Raw genomic sequence first — 27,412 nt, forward strand, 5'->3', positions numbered from 1 at the left:
GGTGACTTGAATAATTAGAGAACCATCAAATTTTGTGATCGTGATTGCGTAATTGGTAGCACAGAATGTGAATTTTATATGGTGTTTTTAGTAGCTTACTAGGAAAATTTTAAATATGGAAGTTTATTTTAAAGTTTAGAAATTTTGGCGAATTTTTATAATCTTCTATATGTAAATTGTAAAATTATGATGATATTTTTTTAAAAATATTTGGGTTTATAATTATTTTATATTCATATATATAAAATTTTGGTGATTTTTAAGATAAAATAATTTTATACTTGGGCGAATGAGACCACCTGGGAACAGTGATCAAATTTGAAGGGCAGGTCCTAATTTCATTTAGAAGGGCACATATTCAGGTCGCACTTCTATAATGAAAAGCATAAAAAAAAAGAGCAATTCAATTGACAACAATAAATTATTTTCAAATTTCTTTTTATTTTTTCACAAGAGAATGGTGGAACAACAACCCCATGGATGTTGTGTATAAGGCAGGTCTGATATGAGCTGCAACTAATATATTGGATGCATTTACAATTAATGGATAAACAGGAGACCTATATTCCTGCGCCAATTCAAATAAGGATTAATTTTGTAGGAAATTTTTGTGACCAGAACGTTCAAGCCAATATACGAGTAGCTCAATCAAATTTAAGTTTATTGCATGAATGAAAAAATTTAGTAAAATTCTAAACAGGTTTAGGATTCAACAAAAGAGTGTACAAAGGTGTATATGTTTTTGGTATCTCATTTTTTAATATGGAAACATACCAGGAATTGGGAATCCGCAAACAAATCAAATCCAGTATGTTAGGAAGCCTGTTGAATGTGCTCCTCTCCAAGCATAAATTGTGCTTAAACCTTGCTTGACAAGCGTTTGCTGAATGATGAATCTATGCTCCTCTCCAGCTTAAATCGTCGTCAAACCTTGCTTTGGGCAGCGTTCAGGACAACCCAGTTAAATTACAGACCTAATACGTGGCCCATATTGACATCTAGTCGCTGTAAATTGAAATTACCAAATGCACTGGTATCAAAGAGTAATTGTGACATAATAATTAATAAGAACTTCCATTATATGCACAATTAGAAAAAAAAACTCAAAAAGAAACAGTTGTTTTTGAAATGGGAGCAACTCAGAAACTGCCAAATGTAATGGTATCAAAAGGTAATTGTGACATAATAATTAATAAGAACTTGCATCATATGCACAATTAGAAAAAACAACTCAAAAAGAAACTGTTGTTTTTGAAATGGGATTTAAATTTTTACATGAAAAGAAATTTACAAATTCAACATTCCTAAAATTCTAATTTCAGAAAAAATGAAATTTAAAAAAAAGGTTGACAATTTGACAACACTTCTTATAAAATTTTAAGATATTATTCTAATTTTTTTTTTAAATGACAAAAATCAATTTTTAAATTTTTTTGACTGGTAAAATTTTCTCCCTACTTCTCTGACGTGCCAGGCTCTGACGTGTTCAATTTTGATCCCTGCCTGGGAATATTAACCCCTAAAACTTGCCCTGCGCTGACCTATCATCCACGACTATGATAAAAGCTTGTACATCACATAAACCTTCCTAAATTTGGTTTTTGATTCGGGAAACTATTATTTTCCACATCTCCTGTGTCGCACACTCTTGTCGCTCAAAGGAGGAAGTAACGATGTTTGCCCTGCAATCTCTCACCGTTTTCCGCGTCAAGAGGTATACAAGTATCAACCAACTATCTCAGTGTATGGGTGATTATTGGTAATTTTGGTTTATTTACTCGAATTTCATATTGAGTTTATAATTACCCTGTTCGCAGGTCGAACCCTTGAATGACCACTCATTCTTCCTCTCGACACGTGAAATACCAAACCTCTCTTTCGAGGTGACAGATTAATGTTTCTAGGCATTCTAGGAGTCAAGTGTTGCAGATTGTACTCTCTCCAATTACGGAAGCCCTGATTTGTGGTTATTTATATATTGCGATTCTAGTAGATTATTTATGTTCATAACTCACATGAATACATGTGCGCTCTTCTAACGAGGGTTATTTCTTCCCTGCCCTCTGTCATCCTAGACTCTGACCAATTTTTTTGGCTCCCAATAGATACCTGGAACATTTCGATCTCTACTTGAGAGGTAAGATCCATCGATAGGTTTCATTGTCCCTCTCTATTTCCTTTTTACAGTTTTACAAAGTCGATGAGGAATCTTATTAAACCCCATACTTATGTAGGTGTATGTGGTGTGCCCCCTTAGAACCCTCTACTTGTCACGGGTAATATTGCCCCACCTCTTTTTTATGTATTTCAACGTTATACTGAATTGGGGTGTGGATTGAGGAATTGGGCTCCCTATGGACAGAGCTTTAGATTGAATTCATGCTTCCCATTAGGTTCAATATCAAATTAGCTGTATGAAAGCCCCTATTTTGTGCTTTTTTAGCTTCCTAAATATTGCCATAGCCTCGATGCAGTCTCGGTCATTACTTGTCCTAGGCATGTGGCGAACCATTTTATTCCTTAGTTAACACCTTTGAAGGTTTGTATGGGGAATTGTGAAATCCCTCTGCCCCCTCTTTTTTTCCAGAGTACCTCAAAAGAAAGTGATAATGAATGTGATTAGCTTCCCATTACAGTGTGTCATTATAGTTGAGCTTTTTTACTTTACTATTTTCATATAAGCTTGAGTGGTGCCGTTTGGTTGCCTGTTACAATGTAGACTGTTGTGGAGAATGGAAACATTCAGTGTGACACAAGTGAGGGTATTTATAGCCCATTTCTTTCCTTGTTAATTAGGTTCAATTTATTTATGTAACCCGCTTCCGACGTATATTTAGTTTGATTGCTATAGGTATAGATCCTACCATTTGAATGGAGTCAAATGGTAGGTCTGAGCACATAAGAATTTGGTTATTAGCCATCAACATTCTATAAATTCTTCTTTTACGTTAGTGATATTACAGGTTGGCATTGCACAATGCATGTTCTCCTACTTGCATATTCCATAGCTGCCTGCCTCGTTAAATTGTTACACCGCAATTTGTTGCAAACTTTTACTAGTTATTGATTAGGAATATCAAGAGGGGTTTCTTTTTCTTTTCTTTATATGCCAAATCAGCGAGACGTTGATATAACATCAGAGGGTCAAGTTTGTTTAATTTTGGAGTTAATTATTTTCCCTTAGTAAAGTGATGTTGGTTGTGGAGCATTCTTCCGGTCCTCCCATGATTAAACAATGGTTGATAATTACATTTTGGGCTACGGACTCCATTCGTAGAAATTTGTTTCTTCCTACTTGGTGGTTCACTTAATTAACAAAAACTATATTCATCACTTGTATAATTGTTTTTATGACTCTTCGCATGTAATAGGGATAGTTCTTTGTTTTGTATAAATCATTTTATAGATGAAAAATACCCATCTCTTTTATGAGATTACTACAATTATTCACATTGTTGATTTGCATTGCTTTGGATGCTCGACAATCACATTCCTTTAATTACTAAAGTAAAATATCTTTGCCAAATTCAATATGAGAAATATTAATTTGATTCCTTTAATTACTAAAGTGAAAGATCTCTGCCAAATTCAATATGAGAAATATTCTTTTCAAATTAATAGAGTATTATAGTACGGGCCATCAAGTACCCCTTGTGTACACATCTATGGCATGAGAATCAATTTGATCAATTTTTATTATTATTTCCATACTTAGAATGCTAACTAGCTTGGTTTACGAAATTTCCCCGTTAGTACAGATACACATTAATTGTCAAGATTATCTTCACACTTGCTTTTTACTTCCTACACCGACTCTCATGATATATACACAATATAAAGTTCTTAAATTTGATACTATGCATGCAACATGGTTCTATTGTAGGAATCCCCATCTATCATACTTCTTCACTCACTGATTCCTTTCCAAAAAGATTTTCTGTGACTTTATCTTCAAGTATATACATGGGATCTTTCTTCTACATCCTATAATTTATCATACCTGACATGCTACTACCGATATGCACAATATATTATATCCACACATGTATACAAGAACATTGAAAACTCAATCGTGACTAAAAGGTATATAACAATAATTCATTAAATAAGCTATAACTCCATACAAATGTTATTCCAATAATGAAATTACAACCAAATATCTTACTCTAGTCTCTACTTGGAAATTACCCAGAAACCGAGCACATTCCTCCGGACCATGAACTGTTATGGCAGTTCCCCCCTAGCCAAGACTTCTTTGCCCTTTATAATCAACAACCCTTTGGTTCCTGGGCAGTTTGTTTGTATAGATTTTTCTTCCTCGCAAGTTTTAGCAACATCCTGCTTTAACGTCTGCCAGCTTTTTTGCCTAGGCCCTTTTGTTTTTTTTCTTTTTTTCTTCTTATTTTTCATTAAAGCAAGCATTTTTTTCCCGCTGTACTTTATTCCACGCACTTAGTATTTCTCTCCAATTAAGTAATTAACATAATATTTCTCTCCGATTTTGTTAATATTATTAATTATTCTCTCCTATGGATTTTCAAGATACTTTTAGGGAAGGTCTACCATGTGGACTTGACCACCAATAGATTTTTCCTAAGCCGGCAAGAATTCTTCTAAACTATAGTGCTCGTTCCTGAATAATTCCCAACAATTTATTTATTAACTAAAAGATAATACTATAATTACATCATAACATAAGTCCATCATGGCTTCCCTCACCATTAAATAAAAAACAATATTATTTCTGAAATTAGTAACTTGTTGTAGCGGCTACAGCCACCCTCCAAAATGTTTCCTTAGCTTCATTTTGGAGCGTCCCTACGAACCATCCTAGTAGCATTTTTTGCACTATCAAATACATAGGCTTCATTGATTTCTCAGCAGGTTGCTAGCCTATGCATGTCAAGTTGCTTCAGTCCCCTCAAAGGCTACCATTCTGAACTTGGGCCAGTTGTTGGGTGAGCAGCTCCCTCAGAAAACTGTGCAATTCTGGAGGGGAACCAGCGTTCCCTCCAAAAATTCTTCAAATTTGTTGGGCAACATCTTGGGCCCAAAAATTTCGCAATGTAGTCAAATAACCTTCCACAGAAAAATTGCGCAATCTGGCCCAACAATGCAGCTCAGCCTAGAAATTGCGTAATTCTAGGTAGCAGTCACCTTCTCCTCCTAGAAATTGCGCAATCCCTCTATGACAGCCAGCCCAGCTCCTCTCAGAAATTGCACAAAATTCTCTGTCAATCAAGCAGACTGTTGCATGTGATTTCAAGTTGACCAGTTCCACGCAGGACCCAGCAAAATTGAATTGCATGCATGGGTGGAATTTTCCCGAAATAGAAAAAAGCAACATGTAAATATCATCCCTAGATTTTAGGGATCTATTTTTAGCAGTTGGAGATTACATGCAAAGATCATTTAGAAACTTTCCTCCAAGTGTCATTTTTTTGTAGATGTGTGGCATGTGCGTCATAAGCCTAAAATGTATTTAGTCGATTCTTGAGAGCTCATTCTTCACATCGATATTGCAGCTTTGACATCCCACAACACATCCAGGAGTCTTTGGCATATCCAGCTCAGATATTTTTGGGTAAGTTTCCTTTACTTGTCTTTTGCAGCATTTCTATTGCTTTTTGTGTTTTGTCTTGTAAAGTGTTGTCTGCTTGAATTCTGTGAATTATTTCTATTGTTTGTATGCATGTTAGCCTATGAAAGATCCATTTTAGTTTTCATTTTCATCCCACTGTTGTCACATGCATGACATTATTTTGCATGAACGTTTGTCGATTCGCCGACTCATTTCACACACATGCATGTTTTTCCATTTTCTAAATCTTGCATTCGTTGTCTGCATGCATGATCATTCACTCCTTCTTACACCTTGTCTTGCCATGCATTCACATATTCCTATTATTTCAGTTTCCTGTTGATGGGTTTGGGCAACCGTGGCCCAGACTCTGCCTTGCCCAGACAACATTTCACAATTTTGAGAGGGAAGGCTCTGCCTTCCTCCCACAAAACGCAAAAAATATGGCCAGACAGTGTCCTCCAATCTTGCTTTGTGTAATTCTGAGAGGCAGTGTCTATTGGCCCAGAAAATTGAGCAATGCAGTCCCTGGGCCTACATGACTTGCCAACTGAAATTACGCATTGTGCAAACCAGGCACCCAACAGGCCAGTCTAGATTGCTCATTGCACAATTCTGGCATTCAACCAGCCTCCCAATATTCTGGATTGCATTGCGCATTGTTCAATTCAAGCATTCAACTAGCCTCTCGAGAGTTCGGACTACATTTTGCATAATTCCGTGAGTCAGTCTCCCGACCTCCCAGTGAAAACTGCGCAATCCGTGCCAGCAGTCTTTTGGGTATGTTGCATGTCAGTCCTCAAGTTTGCACTGGTTTTAACTGACAGATTTCTTGCCATGCATGCCTCCATGTCTCCAGATAGAGCATGTTTTCGTCCATCTCTCAGCAGTTCAGGATCAATGGCCTCCAATGGAGCAAGGTCAAAGGACACCGAAGGAAGCGCAATTAGAGAAGTAGTTGAGCGAGTGTCTACAAGTTTACTGATTGATGAATACACCAAGATGATCGTAGATAAATACATCAAGATGAAATGGCAGGAGGTCAATGATGCATTCTCAGGCATATTTGGGGAAGATCTTGAAGACCGCAAAGCCTTTGTGAACATTCACTAGTCCGGTTTGTACCAAATGTCATGGAGATATCCCTCATTCCCATGCATGGACATGATACATTGGATCGTCTTGGACACTGATTTTGAGACAATGGTATTGAGCAGTATTAGCAGGACATAGGTTTCTACCTTCAAGGCACAGGACTATCAACAGATGTACCACTTGTTGAAGCCAGTGATCACCATGGAGACACCCTTCAACATACCCAGGAGCAACGCCAACTCCAGGGATACCTTGAAGAACTAGGCGAAGGATCCAACCAAGTTTAGGATGACACCTAACAAGGTTTACAAGACGAAGGTACTGCGGAAGGTGTGTCCGTACTTGGTAATATTTGCATGCTACTTGTAGGGCTAAGAGAGCACTAAGACCTTCCCGCAAAGTTGGGCGATCACGTTGGACCAACTAGCCAGTGAAGGAAAAGCATGCAACTCATCCAACATGTTGGATCACTGCTGAAGGAATAGGCAACAAGATCTCGGCAGCCGCCCAAAGGTCAGCGAGCAAACATATACATGTTCTCTTACATCTTGGATGCAATATGTGCCTGTTAGTAGTTCATGGGCTTGAAGTAGGCATGGACATCAGCGAAAACCTCTGTAAACGCTTATTGCGAACCTTTTTCTGAATTTAGCTTCCACGAAGTCATCACACAGTTGTCAGAGCATTTTGTCACCCCGATGTACGAGATGATACTCATTAGTAGAAAATTATGAAATTAGTGACTAAGTGACTAAAAATTTAGTCACCGCAACTTTTCCAAGTGAAATACTACCAAAAATGAGCAATCTTAAGTGACCCAACTAAAAATGACCAACATAAATGACTAATTTAGTCCCAGACTAAAATATATGACTAGCTAATATGTAATAAAACTAAAAATGACTAACGTGAATGACTAATTTAGTATAGGAACAAAAATACAACTACCTAACAAGTACTACAATAATACAAATTGGTCGTTTATGTTAGTCATTTTAATTGTTCCACTTCAACAATCTAAAATTATAAGTGATAGGGGATTCAAAGGTTGTTATCGATTTTCTAAAAGGTTATAATTCCTTACAAACTTCTTTATTGGATCAACGAATGATTAGAGTTATGGAGCTGATTAGAATATTCAGGGTTATATCATTTGATCACATTCACAGGGAATTAAATTCGAAGCATTTGTCAAGTGTGCATGCACATGACATCCTTGTGAACCATCAACTTAAACAACGACATCACACTTCTACACATCATTTAGAAACATTGACGGACAAATACAACAAGGCCAACATCCAACAAAAACCCATGTAATGAAGAATAAACTGTAATAAATATTTGACCATAAAAATTAATTATTTATGCTAACCTTACCATAATTGTAAACACGTTATGTTATATTACTCAAGTATGGTGCCATGGAACCATAGTCGAGTAATATAACATAATGAGTTTAGATTTATGGTAAGGTTAGCATTATATATATATATATATATATATATATATATATATATATATATATATATATATATATATATATATATATATATATGGTCAAATATCTGTTACAGAAACACTAATAAACACACGTGGAATCCTCAATCCTTAGTTTTAAATATTAAGAAACCCATGCAAATGCTCAAATCCACCAAACAAAATATAATGTGGTAATATGAATGAAAAGGGAAATAAATTAGAAAATCATCAAATCCAACTTCACTTTGACCCTCACACATAGCACTAAGCATCACAATTGTTCCAAATCATCTACAATACTAATGAGTAGAAGCAAAGTTGAGAAATACAAATAATAATAATTACAAAAACCAAGCAAAATCCATCTAATGGTAAACCACAATGGTGATGATTGCAACATCAACCACAAAAAGTCACAAAATAAGAAAGATCGATCCACTTATAGATTGCAATAGGGAGCCTCACAACATCATCTCACCAATGCAGAACCTCCATAAAGTTTTGATTTCTAAGGAGTAGGAGCTAAGTATTTGGCGACAATATAATTAAATTCAAATTACATTTCAATAAAAAATTGAATTTTTTCATTGCATTTTTTTATAATTAATCATTCTAAAAAGTGACTTTGAAGCTCCTATATGCTCCCTCTGCCCCAATTTTTGAATAACAATGCTTTTCATTCACCTTTTGGCTTTGATGACAATGAAATCAAACTTTAGTTAAATATCATCAACATATCGTAATTGATCCTTGAACCATGGGGTTTCCAATCATAGATATCGTGCCCAAGAACTCAAGTTTTCTGAGATCAAGATGATGAAGATCCCAATGCTGCAATGAAGATTTACTTCCCAGAGTCAAAATACTAAGGTGATTCCCTCCTACGAACACGACCACGTTTTCTTGGTGGGAGATTCAACATTTTAGAGTTTCAAATTCTATTTCAACTGTCATTTTTGCATTGCAGAACAAGTATCCATCCAGATTTTGTCCTACCCAACCCTAAGGCAAAGCTTATCATCCCAAATGCTTACTACATTTGCTAGATTTCGATCTAGGGTCTTTATTTTGAATGTGATGGAAATCCACATGTAGGGTCACTTCTTGTTGTTTTGATGAATTCTGCATGAGGTTACAGGAGGATTTTATGTAATGTTGAAGTTAATTTGGGAGATGTTTGGAAGGAAATTGTTTGTATATGATGTATGATTAAATACCCAACTGTTATTATATCAATGATTGGCTTTCACTTGCATAGAATATGATGGATTCAATCTGTTCTTGGTAATGGATTTCAACGGGGTTGCTATGTGATCGTCTTCATTTTGGCTGGAGTAGGGTTGTGAAATGGAGCAGTATGGAAAATTGGGGGCGTTGAAGAGTGGAATGGGTCTAGTTATGGCATGGATAGACAAAACTTCAAGTCACTCAATCTACTCAGCCTTATATTGTGAATGTTGGAAGGGAGCGGTGGATGTTGTAGGTGACAATGAGCACTCGTAGAGGTCATTTCCTTCGAATGTCGATGGATTAGTGAGTTGTCAATGGTCCATCATTCAATGATTCAATGACCAATACTTCTAGTATCAGGCCTATTTCTACTTCTTCTCCTCTTCTTGCCTCCTCCCCTTCATCCTCATCACTTAGAAGGTTTCAAGGGAAGGATGCAATGTTTTATGCTAGTATATTGCAATCGAGGAATACTTTTGGAGATGCACTTGGTTTCTATGAAACTAGTCTGGAAATAGAGCCTACCAATGTCAAGGCTAGCATTGAAAAATGAATTTGTCTTCAAATACAAAACCTCATTCCAAGGCAAGGTAAATTTTAAGAATGGAAATTTTTATTGGATTTTAAAAACATTGGCGAATCTCACTAATACCTAATATGAAAACTATAAAATGATTATTGATATATTTGTAAAATTATTCAAATTTATAATGATTTTATATATAGTCTCTATATAATGTTGGTGATTTTTAAGGTAAAATAATTTTATATTCTAAAATTTGGACGAATCGTCTTTTATAAAAATTGAAAATTGGCAAATCTTTTTTTGGAAAAATAATTGAAAATTAGCCCACTAGGTGAACATTAGCCCCTAAAATATTCCATGTTCCAAGGGAATTTGAACGATTTACAAAAATTATTGCGCTCAATTCCCAGAATGCGTGTGCTCTCACGCAATGTGGAGTTTTGTACAAGGATGATGCACTAGAGGTTTGTTTCTCCTAACTAACACTGTTTGATTTTTTTTTCTTTTTCTTGTGTACTATTTTTTTCATTGTGTTTTATATTTGATTTTGAAACCGAATGCATTTCAACTGTATCTTAAAGAGATCAATTCTTGGTTTTTTAGCTAAAAAAATGTCAGTGTACACCCAGGTGCTAGTTTAGAAGTTAGGTTTAAGTTATGGAGGTGAGCCAACAAATCTGACAATTGGTCTAGAGTTTTATATTATTACAACCAGATTGGAAAAATTTCAAATCTTATAAGACTGGTAATTTGTTACTTTGGTCTACAGGCAAATGGAGTTTCAATCCTAAAGTATGTGACTGAAAGAATAAGTAAATTATATCAAGGAAGTACATCTGAATATAACCCTTGCTTTTGCTCGGTAGGTCATAACACTAACCAAACTATGGTGGAAGTTTCACAATTGGATATTCCTGTAGAGAATGTTATTTGGGAAGCAGAAAAACTTGGGCAAGAGGTTCAAAATGTGACTATGGAAGTGCTTGAGAAAGTGACAGAAGAGCTTGGAAAATACAAAGACAAGCTCGAGGAAATGGAGGTTAGTTTAGAAGTTGGGATCTCATTAGAACCTGATAATAAATCTCCTGCAACGGATAAAGATGATAATAATTTGCAGAGTTGTATGCTCCTTCCAAATGTTGATGGGCCTTCTGTTGAAAATAGTGATCTTGTTTAGTCTATAAAATTGCCTTATGTTTCCAATGAGGGGGATGATAAACTGGAGAAGGTTGAGACTGAATCTGGAGATTTAGAAGCCAAGTCTATGTCTCAAATTAGAAATACTTTCACATTTGAGATTGGATAAATAATGTCACCACTGGAGAGGGTATTTATGGCTCAGTTGATTTCACCCAGTCTGGTGAGATAGATAAAAATTTTGGATGCTGGAAACTCTTTCAAACTAGCCATCCAAGCAAAGTGATTCAGGTTTACTTCCATTTATGATATGAAGCAGTGTTGATAATATCAGTATCAGAAAAATATCGACGAGAGTCCAGAAAACATCTTATTGGCAATATCGGTGAAAATATCGACAAATATCGCCAAGCATAAAAGATAATTTATTTATTTATTTATTTTTATTTTATTTATTATTATTATTTTTATTATTATTATTATTATTATTATTTTATTATTATTTTATTTATTTATTTATTTTTATTTTTTTTCATATTTTTAAACATAGCCGATATTTTCAAAATATGGCAATATTTTGCCAATAATTTCAAAATATTGCGATATTTTCCGATATTTTTAAAATATCGTGATATTTTCAAGATGGAAAATATCTCAATACTTAATTAGTGATATATCGTTTTGCCAAAAATATTGCAATATTTTCAAATATCGCCGATATTATCAACAGTGACATGAAGTTTACTTTTATTATGTTAAAAGAATGATATTCTTCAAGTAGAATATGTTTTAGAAATGAAGCTTATGTTCATTACAATGTCATTTGGAATTATTGAATATGTTGTGGTGATCGAAGCCAGATTCCTTTCTTTTTTCTAAAAGATTTTTTATTATTTAATTGCTCAGGTCTTATTCATTTTGACTTCATTGTTTGGACTGGGTTGGAGTGGGTCCTTTCTTTAGCTTTGCAGACTTACAAATAGGGTGTTTATTGAAAATATCTTATTGTTACTGGATTTTGTTGCACAGAACAAGGCTTCTACAACATGCCTAACTAGGAAAGATGAAGTTGAAGCATGTCAAAAACACGTAAATGATAATGTTAATTTTGTAGTGCCTGATACAATTTCAATACTCCTGAAGGGTGGTTATGCCTTTGTTGAAGCCAAAGCTAAAAATATACCCAGTGGAGAGAAAATAAGTCATGCAAATACTGTTACAAAGTCAGACAACAAATTTACAAGTCATGAAAAAAATGTGGTGATAGTGAGGTGGTAAGTTTATGTACTATGGCCATGATCTGCAGTGCATCAGTTAGGCTAGGGAGCCATTCCTTGAAAATTGAGGCTAGATAGGAACAAAAGCCTTCTAGTACAGATCTTCCTGATATTGGCCCACAATTTAAATCATCATGTACCATGCAACTATCAACATTAACATATTTGAATGCAACAGTAGTACTAACATCAATGTTGTTTCAACAACTTTTCACAGATTCACAACAAGTACAATTGCATGCATAGATTCTTGTGTACTAGTTGCTTATGTGATTTATCTCTGTTGTGTTTATTCTACCTCAGAACCCACAATTGTTCTTAATTGGGATCTGCATTCTAACTAGCAATGCATGATATGTTTTGGCAGTTAAGGGTCATTACCATATGAGGCATTGATGATAACAACTTTTTCTAATATAGGGGGAGGTGTGTGACCATGTTCTATGTTGAGTTTGTTATCTATGTGGGATGATCATTGCTTACATAATATTTCATTTTTATTTATTTCTTGTCTCTCCAATATCTTTAAGACAAACAATTTGTTTGTGTGCTAATATTGTGTGTCAGCATCTCAAAATGGTTCCTTTGCGTCAGATGGAAGAAGGAGTATGTGGGAGAATGCTTGGTATATTATTGCATATCGTATTCATGGGAAGGGGTTCTCTAGTACCTCAAACACACCTATTCACATGGTACACCCTTTGCTCAAGCACAACATCAACAGTATCTAGCAAAATTATTGAAGTCATGGAGATTACAACTCCTGCATCAGTTGATGCCCCTGATGCAAGGAATCTTGTTTTAGGAATGAGGTCAACAGACTTGGTAGTGTCAAGGAGCCATTTATTGCTGACTAGAATGACTAGGGCTTCTAACTTAGGGAGGGGTGGGAGAAAGAATACCCCTCGAGCAATTATGAGTCCACTTCCCCCACTCACATTGTCACCACCAGTGTGGAGTACTCCAGTGAATGAAGGGATGCATGGGTCCACCATTTAGAGGAGTCTACATCTTGAACCCCATCAAATGACTGCAGTAAGGCATCTCTATCAATCTTCACAAATTGGACACTACCTACTCCAGAAGTGCTACTCCTTGGATGCCTCACTTACCTTTCCCTGGACCATGGGTGGTCCCTCCTCAAGGACCACCACCAGATTCTGGCTTATAGATTTTTAGTTTTGTAGTTCCAGAAGGAACTCAGGATGCACTTAATAACCAAAGGTATTACATATCACCTTATGTACCATATACGCCAATGACACCTATGGTTCCTCATTTCCTAAGTATGGTTGGGGCTACTACAATTCACACTGGTACCAATGCTAGTACAAATGTTCCAAAAACAGGTGTGGTAGTTGGTAGGTAGTCCAACAAGGAGAAAAAACCTAGAAAGAGGAAAAAGAAAAGTGTTTTAGAAGAAATTGTTTGAATTGGTGGCTTGCAAGTGACATCTAGTGTTCCTAAACACCCTACTAAACCCACATCAGTATCTTTCCTTGGGTCGTTAATGATTTTCTCAACTACTTCAAATGCTCTCATTGCATAAGGTACTCGCATCCTAGGTACACCTTTTGTTTCTCATTACCAGGTAATAAGTAGAGGAGAAACTGGACAAAGAATTATATTTTCAGAGGAAACAACAAATTGTATAGAAAAGGTGAAATTGAATGTTGAAGATGTTGCTTCTATTGTAGCTACTATGGTTAGGCACAACCAAGGCATTTAGAGTTAGTTAGTGTAATTTCTCGGTTACATTTCCCTCTTAAATTAAACATTGTAAATAGGTTGAGTTAGGGACATGGGTTCCAGGGATGAGGAAGACTTTGTGTGGGGACAAATGGAAAACAAGGGGTAGGTGGCATCATAGGGATTGGCTTGCAAGACTTGGCAAGAAAACATAAGTAAGTTAGCAATGACAAGGCTAACACACACAAAAATCTGGAATAAGATGGAGAATTAGGAAGGATTAGATTGGCTTGCTTGTTTTGTGCTAGGCTGGAAACCAATAGAAAGGGGCAGATATTTTTTTCTTAAGCAGTAGGAGCAGGGGTGCTGGAAAGGAGAAGAGAATAGCAAAAAAGAGGAGCATGGAGAGGGGTTTGGTTTTTTCTATTGAAAACAATGCCAAGAAGGAACTATTGGGTTGTATGCATAGAAGGAAGGAACAAGGAGAATGTTGCACGTCCTTGTGCAGAACTCAAGGCCTGTAAATTCACTAAAGGGTGGAGGGAATCAATCCCTCAGAGTCCCTACACCAACCACCTATTTTCAATTTAATCCTTGAGAAATTTCTCCCCCAAGCCCTAGAATCTAGCTCGGGGGTGATTGGGTTGTAAGAAAAACAACATTCTGGTGTAGGCCAGTCTACATATGTGTGGAGAAGTCTAGTCCCTAACTCAGTTTCCATACCCGGTTTAGAGATAAGTATTTCCACCATTGTTGATTTTAAGTTATATCTCCTGAAAACATCATTATAAGAATAATCACATTTACATGATGATACGATGTTAGGAATTTAATTGTTTCCATTTTCATCCTTATTATTTCGTGCATATCTTTATAGGATGCTATGGGGTGGTACAGGCGATGGGTTTGTCTATTATACATGAGGTGAAAATTATTCCTGTGTAGAAATTTATAATAGGTTGTATGTAGGTTACATTATGTCTACATAGACTATTCTTGAAGGGTATGAGTAGAAAACCACACCTCTAACCAATGTATATATTCACCTTTTCCCACCATTGATAATTAAAAACAAAACGAAAGGGTAATATGCAAAATATGCCCTATTTCTCATCGGGGAGCTATAAAAACTTATTAAAATATTACTACAACAATGTCGCTGGCAAAACTGCATTCATTGTCAATGAATGATGAAAAATATCTATCAGTTCTCAAGGTTGAGGGACTGACTTGCCAAGGGACATTGGGTTCCTGTTAGATAAGCGAGTCAAATCCTCCCATTAGTTTGATCTACAACTTCAACCTTGGAAGTGGTAGACTTCAGTCCTATAGGTGGTGTTAATTTTAGCTTGACATGTTCTTTTCTTAGGACAATTACTTCAACGTTCCATATTATCCCATTTATCAATCCATTTTATTTCCATTAGAAATCACATGAATCATTATCACATCGGTAGTAACTGAAGAAAGGACATAAATGATAAATGCAAAAGACAAGCCAAGATAAGAGAACACAAGTATATGGCTCAAGCCAGGGAAAGCCCCCAAGATGGGGAAAACCATTGATCAATTCTTCTTATTATTAATGTCAAATGTTCAACAGAGAGAGAGTAAAATAATTCAAAGTCAAAATGACATGGAAATTTGAAGATCTAGTATCGCTTCCCTTAGACAAGTAGATGGCCCAATCAAAACTGCAATTTCAGCACTCTGTCAACAAAAGACAAATTGTGCCCTATCTAATGGTCAACGATGGTCATGTAATCAACAAAACAGTCCCTCTTGAGCTCAGAATTCTTTAGTAAACTGAATCTTGGTTAGGGCTTATTAGATCACTGTAATAACTCCTTTTCTCAACTCCAGACTTCCTTCAAGCAATTCGAATCATCCTTCTAGAGTCTAGACTAATTCTAGCCCTCAAACATGCCTCAAGACCCTTCTTCTTCCATAAGACAAGGTTTGCAGCTTGCCTAGGTTGTTACTTACCTTTTTGGCCCCTTGTCCAAGAACTATTAGGCTTGTGGCCTTCCTGATGAAGCCTCCTAGTGCTACAGCCTACCTGAAGAAGAGAGATCCCACACAAAATAGTCCCAACACACATTCTAAACTAACCTAAAGTCTGTAACTACCTTCTTGTAGGATATCGGCTACAAAATAGGATAAACACTACTGAGAACATGCATCAAATTAACCCAGAATTTCTCCTAACAGCCTCAACCTCCTTCCCAAGGAACTCGGCCCATCAAAAAACCCAAAACAACCTTGCCCTTCCTCATTCTGTGGAGACATCTTCTTTCTTTGACTATTTTAGAGAGGAGAAAATAAGAGATGTCTATGTCTCAAATGAGGTTGGAGGTCACTTCCATTTATAGGATATGGAGAGGGGTTCAACTTGGTTAATTAACCCCAAACTAACCTTGTTAAATTACACATATGTCAGCTTGAATCCAAAAACATATATCTCCTTATCCAAATTTGGGGATATTTAGGTCAATTTTAGTCCTCTCGAAAAGAGGAATTCAATGCCACAATTATCTTCTTCAAATAATATTCCCAAAGTGAAATTTGGCCCTAGTTTCCAATTTTAACACCGCCTCAAGTAGTGGTAATTCCACCTGCCAATCCATCCATCATCATCCCATCCTATCATCATGAACTATATTTGCATACCTTCTCAACTCTGCTGAGCACTGATATAGATAATGAAGAAGAATTGTTCGAAAGTGAGTCACAAGACCTTGCCACTTTCCACCGACAAAAGCCAATCCACATAAATAGGGTAGAACCCTAATCGGGCTTGTTCCTAGATCAATCTTTTGAAGACAATGCATCCTAGTCAGAAGGAGTACGATAGTACATGATGCATCCAACTGCAATGCTATGGTCCCTATCCACTTTTCCCAACTCATTGGCCAGGTGAGAGGTACTTCCCATGAGTCCCAGACTACATGGGTAGGATGTATGTTGGGGCATTCGCAGGAGAAGGTGAACCACTCATCGTGCCTATATTCCATAGGAGAAGGTGAACCACTCATCCTATGAATATCTCATCAGTCGTAGGGGAAGGTGAACCACTCACCCTATACATGTGTCATCATACTAGGGTATATTCTCACAGGGGAAGGTGAACCAGTCACCCTGTACATAATGAACCAATAGGGGAAGGTGAACCACTCACCCTAAAGTCATACATAGCTCTAAGAAGTACCCCAGGCCCCCAGGAGCTCCCAGAGCTCAATGTTCAACCAAGGCCCTCATAGTAGGGTCTTTCCACGACTCCCAACCTCTCTTTGAAGGAAGGTAAACTTGACCTTACCAAGAGGATTTGAGGGGATGCTCATAACCTGCACATCCATCTTGCAATGTTGGAGCTTGATTGCTCCCCATTGTACCATATCCAAAATAAGGTGGTACCTAATACCAATATGCTAGGAAAGGTCATGGAACATGAGATTCACTGAAAGGAAAATCCCACTCTGCAACAATGGTTTCCAATATGTGCTCAAATGGCTCACTGAAGAGCTTCCTCAACCAAATGGCTTCATAATAAGCCATGCTTACTACTTTATACATTCAGCCTCAATGGTGCTCCTAGAGTAACAAAATTCAGTCTTTGATTTAGTCACGAAATAAAGGTGGTCCCCAAGAGATATAGCACTTAGATGTGCTCTTTCCATTTACCACACTTCCAGTCCAACAATTCTCAACAGTGTATTTCAAATCATAATTAATCTTAATGAGAAACTATCCAATATATGAGTCTTAACCATAAATTGTCTTAGTGTCTTAGTATTATGGGCCATTGCATACACCAGTGTCCTCACAAGTTGTCTATAACTAGATCAGCAACGTCTCCATCTTATTAGACCTTTAAGCTTAGGCACAAAGCTAGGTCTCTCATCTTGATTTTAAAAGTCAACTCCCTCTTACATTGATAAATGAGAGGATCATCATTTGTTGGGAAGAAATCATCAATAGTTACATCCAAACATCATATCTCCCTTTGAATATCAAGAAATTAACTTTGTCCAAAACATAACCATTGAGCTATCTGCAACCTAATATTAATCGTTTGGATCATGTACCAAAATCATCGAATCATAGTCATGAAGCTTCTCAAGTAACAAAGAGTTATCAAATCATCATTAGAGAATTATCACCTGTGATGTCTTGACTAATTTTCTTTGACATGCTCATCCTTCTTGAAATAATCATTGGGCAAAAGGATTCATCAAGACATTTGGCTAGGGATTCTATAGCTCCCTCTGAAGTCTTACATCAGTTAGTTATCCAACCTTCATCAATCTGCTCCTCATATTTAAGATGAGACATTGTCATGCTACATCAATAGTACCTCAATATTATGTATATCACAAGTACTTCTGAATGTATGAAGACACCAAGAGACTTGTTCTAAATTTTTCCTTGGAATGATCTGCTATGTTCCTTTTGAACTGCCTGCTTCAATATTATGCCAGGGTGTCTAGCCCTTATTAGCATTGTTCCAAACATCTTCTGCCATACTTTAGATAGTTCAAAGATAACCCAAGCAATGAATATCATAGATTGAATCAAGTTATGCCAAATTACTTCTTAGCCACAAATTTTTAAACTTCAGAACATGTTATCATAGGATAGTTTCATAAGGTCATCAATATGCTTAGAATATATATAATTGTTGATGTCCTAGATTTATTCAAAGATTCAGTGTTGTTACAGAAGAATGTGGTAAATAGGTAATGCACTTTAATATTCTTGATGAAAAACTGATTTCTTCCCTCAACGTTCTGATACTTTCCATTGATTGTTGAAGATGAAAAATTGTCAACACTTGTTGTGGCCCAGGTACAATGTTAACTATAGATTGCAATATAACTTTCACTTTATTTCTTAATCGAATTTAGATTATCTACTACATAATGTATGTTGAGCAATAGAAGTGAGCTCAGCCATAGAGAATATTAGTGTCATCATAAGCTCATAATCAACAATGATGAAAAGTTAACCAGCTGCTCATCAAGTCCTTAGGTCTGTTGATGTGCTACTATAATCCCTAAAGATGTCTATTGTTGCAAAATGTGCCACTTGTGTATTTTAAGATGCTTGCCAAGTATATCACTAACAATGCCCTCAAGTTTGGTGATCCACACTTCACTGTACACCTCTTTGCCACAACTATACAAGCCTGAGATTATCCACAATTATTTTGAAGATCCCTCAAGGTATTTTCATACTAATTGTGAGGATATGCTTTAATCAACAAAAAAATAGCCTTAATCTCATACAAATTTTCTCAGCTTTAGTCTTTAGTTCATTTATGCCACAGACCTTAATAAGATTTTGCAATATAAATAGACCTTCATGCTCTAGACCAACTTTAATGCCTATAATCGGTCATACCTTGAGTGATGTGTCATTTATCTATCAATAGGAGTGCCTGAAGTTTCTTTTGATAGCTTTCTTCCTTGTGATGAGGATTCATGCTTCACACTATCCACTGGTCCTAATGTGTTGTCACTGAAACTGCCTTCAGACATGCCAAGTATGAATGCCTTAAGTCTGCTAATGAAATTTTTGCTCACAATTGTCATTGAACTGATTATCTTTTGTTAATTTTCCTTCATAGAGGAGACCATAGTATCCCACAGACCAATTCTTGTGTAATTTGGAAAATGACTTCAAACAAAAAAAAGAATAACGACCCATATTAAAACCTTACTGCTTTAGTTAAATTTTAATGTTTTTCTTCAGATTTTTGTGTGACTAAACTCTCTTAGAGTTCAAATATAGGCAAGCCGCACTTGTCTTAATTAAATTCAATGTAACTCTTATTCAGATTAAGACTTTAAGAATTTATTGAAGAACATATATGATTGTATTAAAGTCAAAAATTTCTACACATATCTGCAACCTCATAAATCGACCTTCAACTGTAGACTTCAATAAAGATGCTAGAGTGAAACAATGATTTAAATTTTGGATCACATAACCATTAGTTTCAAATCAAATAATTCATGGTACGTTGCCCTTGAGAGGGTTGCCTTGATTCTGTCCTAAATACAGAGGTTAGGGTATCTGAATTTTTCAGAATCAACACATACCTTAGAATGAGGCAGAAATATTCCTTGATGTACTAGGTCAATGAATTTTTAGCCTATATCTTGTACAAATTTCCGATATAACTCTTCCATATTTGTCTTGAACAAAAGTGATGATGATGCCTTAAAGAGGTTGATTGCTTGCTTCAAAATGACTTTTCAAATAATTCTAAGAGGTATGTGATAGAAAACCCTTATACCAGGCCTCAGAAACCCTTTGAATAGTCACAAAGCTAGCCTTGAGAATGAGCGAATGACTTCAATAAAGAGGTTCAAGATCAGGTGATAAACTTCAATGGAAAATTTCCTAAATAGAGCTCGGATTACCTTCAAACTACTTTAGAATAAGCCAACAAATACCAAGAGATTAAGTCTTGTTCAAGGGAAAGATTTGATTTGTATTGATATTGACAAGACTCCCCTAGATGCAGAGCTATATCACAAAAAGAAATAACTCTTTCAACTCAGCTTGAAAGGCCTTTAATAAACTCAGATGTGGTTGCTTCCTTTCTCAAGTGAGAGGACAATTTCAAAATGTTTTCCAAACAGAAATTTAGATAATATATTCATAGTCCTTCTAAATTTCAGACATATGAAGAAAATTAAAGAATTCATTCCTCCTCAATTGATTTTAGACCTCATATGATGTGCCCATGACTGTGATTTCTTTGAAAAATAACTCAACTTTGTGTGTGGGCTATTAGATTAGCCCCTCGGTCTTCCAGATCAGGGTTTATATGCCCCTCAAAAGTCTTCGCTCTTCTTGATTAGGTTTTTGTCCTAGTCATAGTGACTATGGCTTGAGATCATGCCCAAAATTTGACTTAATTCCATAAGGAGCTTGGTCCTAGGTATGTCTCTATCTTTTGATGTGATGAAGCCTTTATCTTTAGTGATTGCTTTGTCTCTTGCTTGGGCTTGTCTTCACCTGAGCTCTGAAACCATGTTAATTTTAGCTTAACATGTTCTTTGCTTAGGACAATTACTTCAATGTTCCATATTAGCCCATTTATCAATCCATTTTATTTCCATTAGCAATCACATGAATCATTATCACATTGACAGTAACTAAAGAAAGAACATAAATGATAAATGTAGAAGACAAGCCAAGACAAGAGAACACAAGTATATGGCTCAAGCCAGGGAAAAACCCCAAGATGGGGAAAACCCTTGATCAATTCTTCTTATTATTAATGTCAAATGTTCAGTAGAGAGAGAGAGTACAATAATTCAAAGTCAAAATGACATGCCAATTTGAAGATCCAATACCACTTCCCTTAGACAAATAGATGGCCCAATCAAAACTGCAATTCTGACACTCTGTCAACAACAGACAAATTTTGCCCTATCTAATGGTCAACGATGGTCATGGCATCAACCAAACAATCCCTCTTGAGCTTGAAGTTCTGTAGAAAAATGAACCCTAGTTAGGGCTTATTAGATCACTACAATAACTCCTTTTCTCACCTCCAGACTTCTTTCAAGGGCACCTTTCTTCTAGCAATTCGAATCATCCTTCTAGACTAATTCAAGCCCTCAAAAATGCCTCAATACCCTTTTGCTTCCATAAGACAAGGTTTGCAACTTACCTGGGTTGTTACTAACCTTTTCAGCCCCTTGTCTAAGCACTATTAGGCCCGTGATCTAGGTAATGAAGCCTCTTAGTGTTGCAGCCTACCTGAAGAAGAGAGATACCACACAAGATATTCCCAACACACACTCTGAACTACCCTGAAGTCTGTGGCTACCTTCTTGTAGGATATCAACCTACAAAAGACGATAAACACTGCCTAGAGCATGCATCAAATTAATCCAAAATTTCTCGTAACATCCTTAGCCTCCTACCTAAGGAACTCAGCCCATCAAACATGCCAAAACAACCTTTCCCTTCCACATTTGCAGGATACATCTTCCTTCTGTGACTATTTCAAAGAGGAGAAAACAAGATATGTGTATGTATAAAATGAGGTTGGAGGCCACTTACTTTTATAGGAGATGGAGAGGGGTTCAACTTGATTAATTAAACCCAAGGCAACCTTGTTAAATTGCACATGTGTGGGCTTGAATCCAAAAACATATTTCTCCTTGTCCAAAATTGGTGATCTTTAGGTCAATTTGGTCCTCTCGAAAAGAGGAATTCAATGCCACAATTACCTTCTTCAAATAAGCTACCCAAAGTGGAATTTGACCCTAGTTTCCAATTTTAACAGTGGTGAGTTCCTCATTAATAAAATTCCTTCCTACCACAAAATACGTAACAAAGCTAAATATCTCTTCAACTGTGGCACCAGGAGACTGCTCTCACATTCCATATCCTAAGCAATGGATTAATTCGTTCTTGAACGCTAATGGAAGCATTGAAAGCTGGGATTGGCATCCCATGCAGAATAGCATACAAGTATTATGCTACTCACAGGCTCCCAATGTCCAGTCTAGGTTACTGAGAATTTCATCAACAATGTATTAGTCCTCACATACCTAACTGATCATGGTAACAATATTTCACTATTGTATGTTTAGGCTTGAACGACATACATGCTTCAGTCAAATCTTATACAAATCACCTTGATATAGGCATCCTCAAAAGATCTCATATGATCTGGTTGCATTAACCTAATTAGTAAATTATATCTACAAGTTTTGTTGCTTACGAAACTTTAATCGGCATGGTATCTAATATGACATTGTGGTCATTCTCATAGTCACACAACATTGTTTGTTTGCATGGTACACCTTTCTACTGTATACACATTCCCTAGTAGTGTTTCCATTTGAGCATATGGTAACAATAACATGCAATTTCCTGAGTCAAAATAAATATATTATCACCTGTTGTAGTCCAGCAGTGTGCCACATCCCATCACTTATTTAATCCCAATGTATATATCCATTGTCAAGGAAATATTTCCATCTACTTGCATTGATTCATTGTACAAGCATAAGGTCTTGTGGCACTATACGGTTAAATATAGGTCTCCACTCAGCACATGAATATCTGTTTTTAAATCCAAATCCAAGGTTTTTAAGTCTACCTTCCCTTTAGGTTGATATGAAATGAAGATTGTTTAAGTGTTCTGGCATATTTATATCACTAAAATTTAATCACTGGGGATAGTTGGATCATTAAAGAGATTAGGAAATAAGCTCCATGCCAAGTTCATTGGTTTATTTTGGGTCCAGTTCCCCTGCTTTGGTACAGAGTGTGTATGTGTTAATGGAAAAAGTATGCTTTTCCTAGACTTTGCTAGTGATATGAAGAATAATATTCCAATGCCTCAATTACTTTTTACGGGAGTGAGTTTGCATTAGTTTTTCATTCCATGGGGAACAATTTACATGGTGGATTGTATAGTAAAAATACAAGAAAAAAAAAAATGATGATATAAAAAGTAGGGTAACAAATAATTAATTCAAGCAAAAGAGATACAAAGGATTAAAAAAACATGTAGAATGTTGTGAATGATGAACTGTAAAGGGTTCCCCACCTATGCATTGCAATTTCCTACTATTTCTCTGCAGTATCTTGTGGAGAATCAATTATGGAATGAAGGTGTGACTACTCTACCTTATTTGATTTTTTTAAGGGAAAACTTGTGAATTTTGATGCTTGATTATTTGTTATTTGGAAGGATAGGGGCCTGTGGTCAATGTTGACCATGCCACCCACAAAGTGCCTGTCTAATTCGCTGGGACAAAAATGCAGATTCAAAAGGCATATATTTTGGCCTATTACTGTGTATTGCTACCATAGTGGATCTTTTTTATGCTAGCCCCTATTTTGACAAAGGATAATTCAAATGATAGAAATTTCCTATCTATTATTGTCAATTTTGTCCCTTTTCGGTGCCCATTACAACATTACCTGGTTCAAGCATGTCCAATTTCTTAATTCTTTATGTAGTTGATTGTTGCTCATCTTATCTGGTACCTTTAACTAAGATTCTTTTAATTATGAACTCTCGAGTATTCATGGAAAAATGATCTTAAAGAAACCCCATTTCTATGAGTGAAAGGAATGTGCCTCATTCATTCAAGGATACTGGAGAAGCAAAAGCTTAGTGTATTTATTTCATATCTCACCTTTTGTCTCGACAAAGTCAAGAGTACCATATTATGCCCTGGACTTGCGAGAATATGGTATTATGTTGGCATGCAAAATGATGGTGATGATTATTGAGAAATCTGGTTTTTTACAATGGTTTTCATTCACATCTCTTTGAGACCCCACTCATTAGATCTAAGCCTGTAAGACTTTTCTTATAGGTTTCCCCAATCCAAATCCAAATGTAAACATTTTGATATTCTTTCACCCAAATATTATAGAGGATCTATGATAATAAGCTCGCATTGTTTCTGGATTTACTGCTTCTTAAACGTTGTTATTGGCACAAGAATGTACCCTATGAATGGATCAATAATGAAAATTCAAATCAACATTGGTTGAGGAAGGAATGGGAGAAATTCCTCTTCCCAAGTGGAGGTATAATGTTTCCCAATGGAGTTGGTGAATATGTGGATCATATGGAAGAGTTGGTCCCAGGAATGAAAGATGGAATAGTCCAAACTACACTTGATACTGGATGTGGGGTGGGTAACATTCTGACTAGTGTCAATAGTTTTACCAAAATGAATCCAGTCTTTGATACCTTTCTGAGTTTATATTGTTGATCACACAATGTAGTCAGGTTATGAAGGAAGTATACTCCATAAATAGCAACAAGGAATCTAGAGTCAAGTTAAACTAATTGATGCACCATCAACATGCATGGCTGATCCACCTTATGATGTTTACTATACCTGAGAATCTGAGACATCTAGATCATGAGAAGAAAGCTAATAGATATTTTCATGTTAGAAGCAAGAGGATTAACAGGAATTGATGTGAAGTTATTTTTCTATGCATCATTTTACTTTACATAACATTTGAAGCTGCTCTTGAGCTATGTTTAATAGTAAACATTCTATTAGAGAGGCATTTCTCTTCCCTCCTACTAGCTGTGACAAGGTGGATTTATACAATTAGGCCTTAGTGAACATGTTGACATGGTACTTAACAAAGAATAGCTGCAGAATTACAAGTCTTTTCTAGAAGTTGATTCTTGGATAGCCTTACATCCAGTATTCATTAATCTATCTATAATTTCTATTGCTTGTTATGATATGTATATTTTTGTATCTTACATGATAAAGATCAAAATAAGTTACTTAATGTAAATGCTCATAGTTATGTTATTTGAATATGACTTGTGAGATCTACTGTATAAGTATACATGTCCTTGTTTATATAAGAGAATACTTTCTGTTCAGGTTGCCAGTTGGGGTGGTGATTTGCTAGATCGTGGAATTATTACAATGTCACTGGCGCCCAGAGACAATCATGAAGTGCAAGTGTAGTTTGCACTTGAACATGGTATTCCTGCAATGTTGTGTATCATCTCTACACAATGACTTCCTTATCCATCCAATGCATTTGACATGGCTCACTGCTCTTAATGTCTCATTCCATGGACAAAATTTGGTATGTTTGATGATACCTTCTAAATTTTCATTGTGTTCTAGATTGTGTAATGGCTTAGAAGTACTCAAATTAACATGGATAAAGTGAGCACAACAATTTTCAAATCATTACTTGGTAAAAATAAATATAGTTTCATTCTTATTGCACAATCAATATGAATAACCAGTGGCAAGAGTATAAGTGCTACTGCAACTAAGTGTAGGGGACTTCCACCCAGCTCCCAATCAGTTTCTTATTCTTATTCTTCAATACTTTCCCAAATGAAAAATATTTCATTCCCTTTTCCTTATTTATTGAATAGAAATTTTCATATTCACTTTTGATTTGATTGTTATAGTTTAGGAAGGTGTACATACTCTGTTTCTTTGGATTTGAAGTAGTGATCTTTTATGAGAAAACACATGTTCTTAACCATTAGACACATACTAATTATTTAATTAAATTACTTACAATTATTTTAATTTCATTTATTTATTTCATTTTTAGTATTTATTTCAATTCAATCAAATTTTATGGCTACGAAGCATTTTAGATTGATATTCCTATTCAGTTTAGTGGGTTTTGTTCACTGATTCAGTAAGAGAGTGATTTTATGAAAAAATTAATTTCCTTGGAAGACATAGGGAAGATGATCCAACTAAGGTGTTTGAATTAGTTTCATTTTATCAAAATTATCCTTGATTTCTCTTCAATTCTTTAAATTTTATGGGAGCTTGGTAGCTATTTGTTGAGTGAAGTTCTGTTGATGCAGGTAGAGCCTACCTTATGGAAATAGATCGAGTACTGCAACCAGGAGGCTTCTGGGTCCTATCTAGAGCACCAGTAAACTATGAAAATAGATGACATTGATGGAACACAACTATAGAGGAGCAGAAGGCTAACTATGATTCCCTTCAAGGTCTTTTGAACAAGATGTGCTATAAACTATACAATGAAAAGGATGACATTGTTGTATGGCAGAAATATTTGGACAGTGGTTGCTACACTACCCATGAAAAAATAGTTTACCCCCCTGAATGTGATGACAACATTGAACCAGATGCTGCTTGGTATGTTCCCATGTGGTCTTGTGTAGTAAAACCAAATCCCAACTTCAAGAAGTTAGGAGTAGGACAGACTCCAAAGTGGCCACAACATTTGAAGGTAGCCCCAAAGTGGGTCCATACATTTTTTGGGGGCAGTGATGGTGCTTTCAGAAATGATACAACTCAATGGGTGGCGCGTGTTAACCATTACAAGACATTGGTACTTGATCTTGGAATAGATAAAATAAGAAATGTTATGGATATGAACACTCTTTATGGGGGTTTTGCTGCAACACTGATAGATGATCTTCTGTGGGTCATGAATGTGGTTTCCTCTTATGGTATAAATTCCTTGAATGTTGTTTATGACTGAGGACTAATTGGTACATATAATGAATGGTAAGTTTCTTTCTCTTGATGGTTTGATTAGGAAATTGTGCTCAACACCATTATCTTCGCTAATACTTGAGGCTTGTGTTGTTCAGGTGTGAGGCATTTTCAACCTATCCAAGAACATATGATCTCCTACATGTTGATGGTATTTTCAGTGTAGAAAGTCACAGGTAGGTACAAATTTTTCTATCAAGTGGTGCTAAATGTTGGTTTTTTAATCATGATAACCTCGAATGAGGAAAAAGTACACAATTGATTATTGATTATGTGTATTTTTTGAAATATATATGAGATGAAATATGTGTTGTTGGAAATGGACCATATATTAAGACCTGTTGGCTATGTCATAATGCGTGAATGA

General features: G+C 35.9%; 1 pseudogene; it reads left to right on the top strand.

Moving 5' to 3' along the window:
* The first annotated feature begins 1,673 nt into the window (after positions 1-1,673).
* Positions 1,674-27,412, top strand: LOC149260528 (putative methyltransferase PMT20; annotated as a pseudogene).

This window comes from Pinus tabuliformis, chromosome 6, assembly GCF_031772625.1.
Source record: "Pinus tabuliformis cultivar Carrire ecotype Pingquan chromosome 6, CPIR1, whole genome shotgun sequence".
Lineage (NCBI taxonomy): Eukaryota > Viridiplantae > Streptophyta > Pinopsida > Pinales > Pinaceae > Pinus > Pinus tabuliformis.